Genomic DNA, 12,059 nt, shown 5'->3' with positions numbered 1-12,059 from the left:
TGAATGTTTCTTTTATGGCACTTATTGATGAGGAGACAATTACCTAAATTTGTTCATTGAGTCTTGATTTTAAAGGGGATTCAAACAATGTTTGATCGTACGCAATTTTATTTTACACTCTCTCCTCAACTGAAATCACTTTAAAATAATTGATTAAATTATGAACTTTAAATTTACTCAAATGGACAAACTACTGTTAAATTGATGATTTATTAAGAAGACGACGAAACTTTTTTTGTGGTTATTATTTAAAAAACAAAGGAAAATATGTGTGCAAAATGTACCTATCACTTAATTTCAGAAAAATGATTTTTTTTAGCATTTGATTGATTGGTAATTGAAATCATGAAACATCTAAAGGTTGAATTGATTTCTGCATCTTGTATAATGAATTTCTCAGCTTGCATCTACTTAGTAAAAACAAAATCAAGCTGAGCAAAGCTGAAAGGAGACCAAAATACTCCAGATTCCCCTTCTATTCTGGGTGCATAAAGATTTTTCAATAAGTAACGCATTTAGATGCTGTTGAGTTTATGAAGAAATTGAGCCACTAGAAACTTGAAAACTGTGAAGTTAAGCATTTTGGACATAATTTTTTTGTCAAAAATTAAGCGAATTCGATTGCGATGATTATTTTCCAATCATATTGCTTTTCGTGGAACAGTTTTGACTTGTAAAAAGAGGATTAAAAAATTTTGTTGCCTATCATATGGTTTATGGTAAGATTGCTAGATTTTTTTCCGGGCCGGTCAAATCTGGTCATATAAAAAAAAATCGACCAAATTTCCGGGAAAATTTAGTTAAAACCCAGATTTTACTTAACAAATCAAGAAAACAATTGAAAAAAAAAGTTTTAGGCTTCCAAAAAAACTTTCATGATTATTTTTATAAAACTTACTAAAAAAAATCGTTTTGGAGTCATAAATAAAAAACTTTTAAATCACAATTCGCTTTGTTTTGATTTGCCAAATGAAGTGAATAAATCCGGGTATTTTTTCAATTAAATCCGGGCAACCGGGCCGGGCCGGACTGTTCCCGAATTTTGTCCTGAAATATCTGGATAAAACCGGGCAAACTGGCAATCTAAGTTTGTGGAATCAAGGCAAGCATTTAAACTTTTTAGACAAAATCAATCTTTTAATCATAGTTATGGCATGGCCATGAGTCAATATAATAAACACTGTTATGATCACCAGCCCGTTTGAAAAAAAAAATCTCTTTAAACTCTAGAGATTTGATGAACCTTAAGTAACATTTTAGAAAACTTGTTCTAAAAAAATAAGAGGTAACACAGCACTGTATTCCAGTTATCATCTAATGATTACAAAATGATGATGACATAGTTTTTCACATATTAAGCTAGTTTTTTTCAATTTTTATTCCTCATTGGTTTAATGATACCATCAAGAAACATTGTTTTCAATTGTTTATTGAAAATAATATCTGACATAATGATTCTAATAATAATTGATTTTATTGCTCCATATAAACACTGTTGGTGAAATAATATTCTTCGGACAATCAAATTATTTTTTTAAATAAACTTGGTTTTATAATTCAGTATCACATCATGGCCAAGAGGCAACAAAATGCAAATCAAAGTGATGTCTTGTAAATCTCATTTCCACACGCTGGAATATGACTGTTTTGCATCTGACGATTGTTAACATTTAATTTGAATTCATCCAAACATTTGTTATTACAATTTCAGTATTTCAACATGTTTTACCCCTTAATGTATGCAGCGCAGCGCCCTAATGTTTCTTTTGGAATCAGCTTTTGTGTCAGAAAAGATGTAAATTTTAGTTCGAACAAAATCAAAATAATTGCAATTTATGTTTTTATGCCTTCTGAGCTTTTAATGGCATCAAAAATTGTCAAAAAACATACACTTTCAAAGGTTTCATTAGATTGTTTCTAAATATGCCAATGTGATGCCCCATCAACCTTGAAACCTTTTGGTGCTTAAGCCGTATGGTAATCTGTGGACACATTTTTTTAAGCTTTTGAAGTTGAATGTGTTGCATGATACCCCAGTTGACGTTTTTGCTAAGAAAATATGGCATTATAAAGTTTATAGGTATACCTATCATTCAACAATTGACATATTGGAATACAGGTTTTCGTATAATTTCTTCATATTGGAATGGTTTGAAAATTATAAAAAAAGATCTTTTAGTTACATTTTGCTCATTTTTTCTTCTTTTTTTTCAGGTGCCTTCGTTTGGCACATTTTCCTAGAACATTAGATCGTTGTCGGGGATTTCAGTTACGAAATATTACTGAGAAATCAACTCCACACTCTGCCCAATAGCTACTATTGAGAATAGCAAATTCCTGATTTCATAACGTCCACCTTGATAAAATGTTAGATAAGGATTTAGTGCAATGTCTATTGTTTAAGCATTGATGCTAAATTTAAAATTTAGTTCCAAAAAGCACGAAAGACTTTTTTCAAAGCAGGAAGAAGAGTAAATTTGAATGATTAAAAATAACTAAAAAGCAACATTCGCGCAAGAATTGTTTTTTTATTGGTTTTAAGCCAATTTCAAATCACCCTGAAGTAAAATATTTTGTCATTCCACTTTTTCTCGTATGCACTCTCCTATGACCTACGGTGTCACAGTCTACCATCAACCATAACATAATCTTCAAACCATCGTCGCCCCTTTAAAAAAAACTTAATCCATGAAACCATTTTCCCGGTCTTTGGAACAACAACACACGGTATTCAGAGGGCAACAACAATCGGTTCAAACGGTTAGTGATTGAGCCCAAAAGGTAAAACGGCTACAGCGCAGGCACCAAACAACTCCAATTAAAGAAACAATTAAGTCAACTTTTATTCCCTCTCTCTCTCCCTCTCTGTCTCGCACTGGTCACTTCCGGTCCGTTCTGCACTAAACTCCAATTTACAAAAAAAAGCCCTCCTCTTCTTGTAAAACGAACCCGCGAACACCTCTCTAAATAATACGGGCCACTTCTACTCGGTGCCAGGCCGAAACGAAATCCGCATCATTCAAGAGAAAGGGGGGAGCTCACACAAAAAAAAACAACACCGTACCACGCACAGGTGATTCTCCGTCAAATAGCACTGGTGACTGACTGGCGTGGATATGTCCAAAGGGTTCCAGCTGCTTCGGTATTTCACACAGCCGGTTGCGTTGTAGTTTTGTGGGTTCTACGGTATTCGGCCCAAACGAAAAACTGCCTTAACACATTCACAAACGACTGATGGGAATCTTGAAAACAGATACAAAAAATTGTCTACACATTTGCCCAGTTAAGCTGTGCTGTTAACTCGACCACCATCCATGCACCCCAACGGCTCAAAGAGTACTGAAACGTTAACTGAGGTGAGTGTAGTGTGTAGATGATGGTACAAACCAGGCTAGCGCAGGCCGGAGATAGCTCAGCCAGTACCAGCAGCAGATAGCTGACCTGTGTGAGGTTCCAAACAAAACCCCCAGCTCAGTTGTTGAACAAAAGGAGAAGTTTTATGTTTGCTGAAAGTGTAGCAGAAGCAGCAGCGAAAACCATGGATGGATGGATCACCCCGTTCGTACCACACCGAAGGGAGAGATGGGTGGATATCGCCAACCATTATTTAGAGACAGGTCTTCGGCAGCAGAATCTCACCGTTTGAGATGCGACTCCGAAAATCAACCTGGCGGGATTATCTATTCCCCAATAGGTACGTACTAGAGGAACAGATCGAATTTTCCTCGCGCACGTTGTTGGTTTGGTCTGAGTAAGACTCAGCCAGCAGATCAGAAAATAGTAACACTCGCCATATGAAGCATTCTCTCACTTTTCCTCACAGTGGAACTTTTCTAACGCGATTGCTCACGAGATGGATTTACGAGTGGTTGGCGGTAGACTAAAATTTCAATAGAATGTTTATATAGGCCCCATTCTTTTTTGGCAACACACTCGTAAATTTTCTGTTGCCAAAATCGAACCGTTTTTTTCATCAAATTTTTTCATATCTATATATATAAAAATAAATGTTTGTCTGTCTGTCTGTTCCCTATAGACTCGGAAACTACTGAACCGATCATCGTCAAAATCGGCATCTGAGGGTTTTTGAGGCCGGGGATGGTTTCTGTAATAGTCAAAACTCCATCCGACTTAAGGAAGGGGAGGCTTCCATACAAAATTTGTAGTTTTTCGAAACAAATTAAAGTCATGACATCCATTTTCTCTAGATTTTTTCTTCCTTTGGGCGGTTTGTTTTTCGTCTCCATGGTCGAGGCGTCGCGAGCCAACGTCGCAAAAAGATAGTAACCAAGGCATAGCATACTGATCAGTGGGAATATTTTGGCGCGTATTTCTCAACCAAGAATATTTTCAATGCAAGGCGTGGCGATATGAAGCCTTGATGTGATTTTTTTTTCTACCTGATTCCTAACTCATTTTGAGATGAGACCCAGGGTTTGTTTTTCGTCTCTATGGTCAAGCAAACGTCGTCGCAAGTGGATAGTAACTAAAGCATACTGTTCATTAATCGCTGGAAAAATTTAACAATCAAGCGCCTGTTTCTCAACGAAGTACCTATGTTTCTTATGCACGTGGGGCGATATGCAACCTAGATGTGTTTTTTTCTTGCTTAATTGCACGTGGTAATAAATGACGCCCAGATGTGACACGGATTGGTATTTTATGAATCGAATCATAACCAATTGAAAGATTTGCAATAAAACTTCCATATTTAATTCGTGGTCATGTAGGTAGCATACGACTTTTCATTCAAGGAACATTAGAACATGTTCAAGCGTTCAACTTTTTCTGTAAAAAAAAATTAAAAATTATGTTCTCTTCCAGAAATTGTTACTTCGGCCCAAATACACAACTGAAACAAATTTAGAAATGAAAATGGGAGCTTTTAATATTAAATAATTCTGAAAAAACAATCGTACTTTTTGATTACATACCAATTCAAATACGTACTTAACATGAAAAGTGTTTTTGTGTTACATGGCTGCATAAAAGAGACTTTTGATCCGCTTCGTTTTTGAAAAACGAGGCTTTAGAACTGATATTCAACTGAACGCAAAATTTTAATGAGAAATTTTTAGTATACCCTTAAAGTGTTAAAAATATTATTCCCTCCTGTCAACTTACACGATGGGAACAACTTTTAAGAAATTCATCTTGGAAAGACCAGAAGGGGTATTCCGAATGTTGAAATGAAGCGGATATTGAAAATTCTCAAATGTCTTTTGAAATGAAGGTCTTTTGGAAATGCCCTTTGAAAAGCATTCGTTAAAAGTGGAGTAACAAACATAAATTTATATTGCAGGAATACTACAGATATATCAGTGAAACTTGATAGAACAAAAAACAGGAATACGTACGAAATCAATTTTAAAGCCATTACTCTGACGCATCTGTAAATAAGCTTTGCATTGCCACTTGCCCCAATATACGGGACAAATGTAAACTTAGAAATTTGTTTTTGCCAACATTTTTGAATATTTGACTTTCAAAGAGAAAATAAAAAAAAAACGCTGAGAACTTATTTAGTGATGCAACTGATATTTTTTTAAATATTTATATTTTTTGCCGTAGTAAATTTATTTAAAAAAAAAAAGAAATTTGCACTTTATTTATTACATAACTAATTAAATATATTTTTCATTACCATGATAAGTGCTGTTTGGGAAAACTTCAAGCTATAATTTCTCATTTCCAAGAGTTTGGAATATGGCGAAAAATTTTTTTAACATAATTTTGGCACAAAAAGGATAGAAATTCAAACTACTTCGAACGACGAGGATGGTGAAAAAAAGCTGTTTGAAAATGGTTATTAAAAATCCTTTTCATCGTTTTTTTTTAATTTCTATAGCTTATTTTTTCTACTCCAAAAATACCCCATCTAAAGCTTATCAGGAGCTGGAAGTGCTCATAATACAGAATATTTGGAATGTACTCAAAAAACTGTCTCAATTCACGCTATTCATCGGGTTTAAAAAGTCTATTTCCATAAAGTACAATTTGCAATAAATTCCAATATGCGAATCTTTTTCTTTCAATTAGTAATTTATGTAAACTCGAGCCGGTTAAATTTGCCTACCTTCTTCAAGCAGTGGGGGACAAAATTGGAAAAGATGGGGGAGCTTCCATGTAAATTTAAGATAAATAGCTTTTAAAAGAAGGGACCATATTTAAAAAAGTTTTTTTGGGTACAGAGTACAAATTTCAGATCTTGAAAAACGAGTTTTGAGATCAAGTTTCAGTAAATAATATATACCATCTTTGAATTGCAATTTGGAACTCCAGCTGCAGCTCTCATTTCAAAGTTGTTGGTTCTGAACTATGATGAGGTTTGATTTGAAAAAAATGCTCTCTAAAATCTAAATTTGAATAAATTTTTACAAATTACATTTATTTTCGGAATGTGTAGCAAAGCACAACGGGTCAGCTAGTCTTTTAATAAAAATAAATAAAAATAAAAATAAACAATTTTCATAGTTTTTTGATAATTTTCAGTTTTTTTATCATGTTTTACACAAATTTAGAACTTTTTTTGTTTGTTTGTTATTTTTATTAGATTTGTTACTTTATCATTTTGCATCTTTTTTTAGATAATTTGTGGCATTTCTATTCTTTTGTTTGTAATTGTTTTTTAGTTTTTTGAAATTTTTATGTTTTTCGTCATTTTTGGGTGCCTTAATTTTTTTTGATTTTATTTACTATTGTAGTAATATTTTATCAACATTCAAGAACGTAAAAATGCATTTATGGTGTTTGTCTAAATTATATTGATCCTGTTATAGCGGAAACTATATGACAGTCGTTCCAAAAAACCGTTTGGCACATGTCCTAAAATTGGTTATTGCCAAAATCGAATGTTGCCAAAACGAACGAGGTCTGTACCTAATTGAATCAATAATCGAGAAAAAAAAATTCTAGACCCAAAGTTTTGAATTCAAAATTAATTTATGTAGATCCACTGCAATTACGGTGATCTTTGTAGTGGTTTGTACAGAAAATATAGGTATTTTTAGCATGCTAAAATGCAAATGGTGAGAACATAATTTCTGTATCCGTAACCTTAGTTTTATTCTTCCAATGTTTCATTTGTTTAACAAAAATGCTCACCTTCTTCTCAGTTTTTGACAACAACTTCGATGTCATTTTTAACAGAAACTCCTTTATTTTTAAAATTCGAATTTTTTGAACATCAACTTGGAATCTTAACCACCTTTTTTTCAGAAAGTTATATTCTTAAGAGTTCGGCAGATTTCTTATAATTTTTTGAGTAGGTTTTGATGGTCAAGTTTTTGGCTTTCCATTGATATATAAGTTTAGGACAGATTTTTTTAAAACTAGCAATCAATAATGTGCTTTTTGCTCTAGAAACACTTTTTAAATTCGAAGAAAACCCCTCAGTTTTTGCTGTTTTTAGCTCATTATTCATTGCTTGTTTGCAAAAAACTGTCCAAAACTGATGTTAACTTTATATATCAATGGCCACTTGACCCACAAAACCCACTCAATTTTACGAACTCTGCCGAACTCTTAAGGTTATAACTTACTGAACAAAAGGAATTATTTTGGATATTTTGTAGTTTATCTCCTTTCTTAGTTGAAATATGTATTTGTTGACATGTTCCATAAAATTGTGTGTCTTAACAATTTGAACAAATTTCTAAAATATACCAAGCTTTAAAATCGTATACCAAAAAAGATATTAAATAAAAACTCAAAATTAATTGTATTTTGTGAAGACATCAAGTCTCTAAATTTATTATTTTAGGAAATATTTTTTTTACTTGTTTTCTTTCATGAATTCAATAGATCATCAAAAAATATGAAAATGTAGTGAAGACATCAAATGTCTATCCACGGCGTGTTACAGTAATGCTAATTTTTGCATGGGCAGAAAGCAGAGCTTTTCCCGGTTCATTTCCACCAAAAATTAAAATAGTCGGTCGGTGACCCCCCATATAATTTTGTTTTTGAAAATTTTCTATTTGAAATCTTCAAAAATATCTATTATATTAAATTCTCTTGTAACGGTGTTTGCCCTACTCCTCCGAAATTACCTAAACAATTCGAGTGAATTATTTTTAGAATATTCTGTAGGCATGCGCATCGGTTTATATCGAATAAAAAAACACAAAGTCGCATCAATTGTCCGTAATAATTAAATTTGTAGTTTTTCGAAACAAATTAATCATGGCTTCCATTTTTTCGAAATTTTCTTTCCTTTGGGCGGTTTGTTTTTCGTCTCCAAGGTCGAGGCGTCGCGAATAAACGTCGCGAGAGAAGAGTAACCATGGCCCCATGGCATACCATACTGATTAGTGGGAACATTTGGGCGCGTATTTTTCAACCAGGCATACTGTCAATGCACGTGGTGGCGCTATGAAGCACACATTAATGAATGCCAGGCCTAGATTCCAATTTCGTGTTTATTGAAGCAGAAATTGTTGTCTAAAAATATGAATTTAATATTTACTGATGCAAAAAAGGAAGTGGGAAGATTTACATACAATTTTATAATACAATACGCCTAGCAACCATTTTTCTAACATGTACAAATGTACTTAACTGAAGATGTGTCAAGCGCCTTTAAATTTTTAGAACAACAACAATATCCGATGAAAATGAACTGACACATGGACTGAACTAGAGCCTGTCCTTTAAAATGGATTGTATAGGATTGATGTTTATTTAAAGGCCAAATGCTAAGAACTTTTTGATTTTTTGGAAGCATAAGTGAAAGTTATCAATAAAATAAACCACTTTTTCATAACAAAAAGAGAGGATATGCATTTTTCGGAACAATTTTCAGTTAGGAAGGTGATAACGCTTATCGTGATGTGATCTAAAGCATGGATCACCCAAAATCTGGATGCACTGTTTATTACATCATAGCGATCCTAGTAGTCGGATTTGAAACGTTTTGACAGTACTTTGTTGGGAAATGTTTCCTCTATCAGTGCTGAAAATTTCATTACGGTTCGTTTTGTTCCAAAAAAGTTACACGTGATGGAAGTCGCGAGACGAAAATTAATTTTGGACACCCACGTCAAAAACCAGACGTGGTCGGGTTCAAAAATCGCGAAATCTGTAAAAATGGTCAAATCGTCCGTGTGCAGCGTTCTCAAATGGTTCCGTGAGATGCATACTATCGATCGGCAGGTTCATACCAAGCGTTATAGTGGGCCTAAGGATCGGAAACTGCATTTGAAGGTGTTGAGAACGATCAAGGTAAACCCAGGGCAATCGGACTATGACATCGCCAAGAAATTCAATTCCGACCGGTGCACCGTCAGAAAGATTCGTCTAAGCAAAGGATTACGATCTTATCGGGCCAGTAAGCAACCAAACCGGACATTGAAAAAGAATGTAGAAGCCAAAGGACGGGCCCGGAAGTAATACAACAAGGTTCTAACGAAGTACGAAGAATGCATCCTCATGGATGACAAAACGTACGTGAAAATGGATTTTGGGCGGCTTCCTGGTCAAAAATTTTACAAAGCCACTGGTCCTGGTGATATTCCCGCCAAGTTTAAATTCGTTTTTGCCGATAAGTTTGCAAGAAAGTGTATGATCTGGCAAGGTATTTGCAGCTGCGGAAAAAAACCCGGTTTTTGTGAAAAACAAGATCATGGACTTCGAAATGTACAAGGAGGAGTGCCTGAAAAACGTTTTTCCGTATATTAGATCTCACAAAGGACCAGTAAAGTTTTCGCCAGATTTGGCATGTTGCCACTACAGCAAAGAGGTACTACAGTGGTATCGAGACAATGGGGTGGATTTTGTCGAAAAGGACATCAACCCACCCAACTGCCCTCAATTCCACTCTATCGAAAAATTTTTGGGCAATTGTCAAGCAGAAGATGAAGAAGAATGGTAGGAAGACTCGGGATGCAACAGAGATGAAGAGATTGTGGAACAAAATGGCCGCTAAGATCAGCGAATAGGGTGTCCAAACTATGATGAGTGGTACTCGATGAAAAGTTCGAAATTTCATCAAAACAACATTGGAATAATTTTTTATTATTTTTCCTTTAAAGTGCAATAAAAACCCTACATTTTGAGTACAAAACATTTTTATTTCGTTAACATACACAGTAAACGAAAATTACCGAGTTCAGTAATTTTTTTACCGAAATCCTAACATGTGTAAATCGTTAAACTGTTCGGTAATTTTTTCGGTAAAAAATAAACGAACATCGGTAAATCGATTTTTCTTTTACCGATATTCGTTTATTTTTTACCGAAAAAATAACCGAACAGTTTAACGATTTACACATGTTAGGATTTCGGTAAAAAAATTACCGAACTCGGTAATTTTCGTTTAGTGTGTAGCTCCGAGATAGACCCTTTTTAATGCGTCCAGATTTTGGGTGATCCACGCTTTAGAATAGAAACGTTTGTCTTAATTTAAGCTTTGAAAACATTAAGAAAATCAGTATTCAAGAGAAACGATTCGTTAAAAACAATTTTAAATGAGAAATCAGTTTTTATACTTCTTCTGAGTTAAATGTCTTAAAATACCATTCGTACTTCAGACTCAATGCAAATCGCTACAGCAGTTTAATCTTTCTTAAATTTTGCCTGTTACTTTCTTTTGATACAATGGTCATTATATGCCTAGGGCATAGGTCGGCAACCTGCGGCTCTTTTGATGTGAAGCTGCGGCTCTTTAGTTAACTGCGCTAATATTATAAATATTTTTGGATTAAATTATTTATAAGATCGTGCTCAAGTGATAATTAAGTCTTATGACCTGGCACACGTATTTTCATAGGTTCAGAAAAGAATTTTAAAACTGCATCCGCTGTAGGAACAAGCCGAAATGACCAAATGTCAAAATAGCATTTTTTGAAGCCCAATTTTACAATTTCTTTGCTTTTTACTGTTTTGGAAGCATCAGCATAGAAATCAAAAATTTGTTTAACCATTAAGTGTAAATGCAAAGAATAACTGATGTTTTAAAACAACAGAATTAAACTATCATCAGATTACTTATTCCCAAACGTTTGTATATTTTTGAATCAATCAAACACAAACACAGGAAAACCAAAGTTTATCATTTAAAAAAAGTAGTTTTTGGACAAACTCTTTTTTGTTATCAAACAACGTAAAATATTTTATATTTCAAGCATTCATAATCACTTATTTCCCTCTATAAAAATTAATTAGTTAAAATTTCCAGAATATTATTAGAATTAATCAACCATTTCAATTCAATCATCGATGGAAAATATAAAAAATTCTAAATCTCCAAATCTAAATTCAATATTTGAGTTCGAAATTTGACTATCTAAAAAGTTGCTATTTGAAAATAAACGAATCAAAACACTGAGAGAATATAAAACTTCCTGCAGATTTTTCATCTTGCAGATTACATGTTTCTTTATCAGCAACATGTTTTTTTATCAGTAGCATGTTTCTATATCTTCATTTAAAATCATTTCCAAAACAAAAATCCTGTAGATGATTTTTTTTTCATGAACAGAAATCAGTTGTTTTTTCTTCATAAAACCATCTTCCAAATAAAATCAAGTTATGCTTTATATTTGTGATCTTCAGCTGAAATTTTAAAATTACGTTACCAATCAACGTTATAAAACTGAATTTACTATCTAAATCGGAGATTGAATTTTTGATATTATTTTTGTGTTGCGAAAATATCACAAATTTTTAATATTATTTCTAAATCCAAATTCTGAACCTGCATTCTAAAATTGAATTTTGAATCTGTTTCCGAATTTCAATACGCTTTCTAAATCTTAATTTAAATTCAGAATCAAAAAAATGAACCAAGATGTGAAAAATATTCCAGAGCCCTCAAACATAAATCTATAATTATAGATTGTTTTTTTTATCCGACTTGCGAATCTGAATTTTGATATGAGTTTCGAATGAAGATCTGGTTCCGGGTTTTCAGTTGTGGATGGCCATTTTAAAGCTTGGCTATACCTAAGTTTAGCATAAGAACTAAGTTCAAGAATTTTTAATCTTAAATCAAAACAAATACTCAGGATGGTTTCTAATATTCTTTTTACAAATACTGAAAATAAACCTTTTTAATTTTG

General features: G+C 33.3%; 1 protein-coding gene across 5 annotated transcripts in view; it reads right to left on the bottom strand.

Moving 5' to 3' along the window:
* LOC129744315 (uncharacterized) overlaps positions 1-3,324 on the bottom strand; it is an 80,795-nt gene extending 77,471 nt beyond the window's left edge. For 2 of the 5 annotated variants that reach the window (XM_055736789.1, XM_055736794.1), the window contains exon 1: positions 3,065-3,324. The gene's annotated coding sequence lies outside the window, so the exon portion shown is untranslated. Of the gene's footprint in view, positions 1-2,557; positions 2,576-3,042 lie in introns of those variants that run through there. The other 3 variants (XM_055736791.1, XM_055736790.1, XM_055736793.1) reach the window with 3 other exon arrangements.
* Between the last annotated feature and the right edge of the window lie 8,735 nt (positions 3,325-12,059).

Source organism: Uranotaenia lowii, chromosome 2, assembly GCF_029784155.1.
Source record: "Uranotaenia lowii strain MFRU-FL chromosome 2, ASM2978415v1, whole genome shotgun sequence".
Classification (NCBI taxonomy): domain Eukaryota; kingdom Metazoa; phylum Arthropoda; class Insecta; order Diptera; family Culicidae; genus Uranotaenia; species Uranotaenia lowii.
This window is presented reverse-complemented; position numbering and strand designations above follow the sequence as displayed.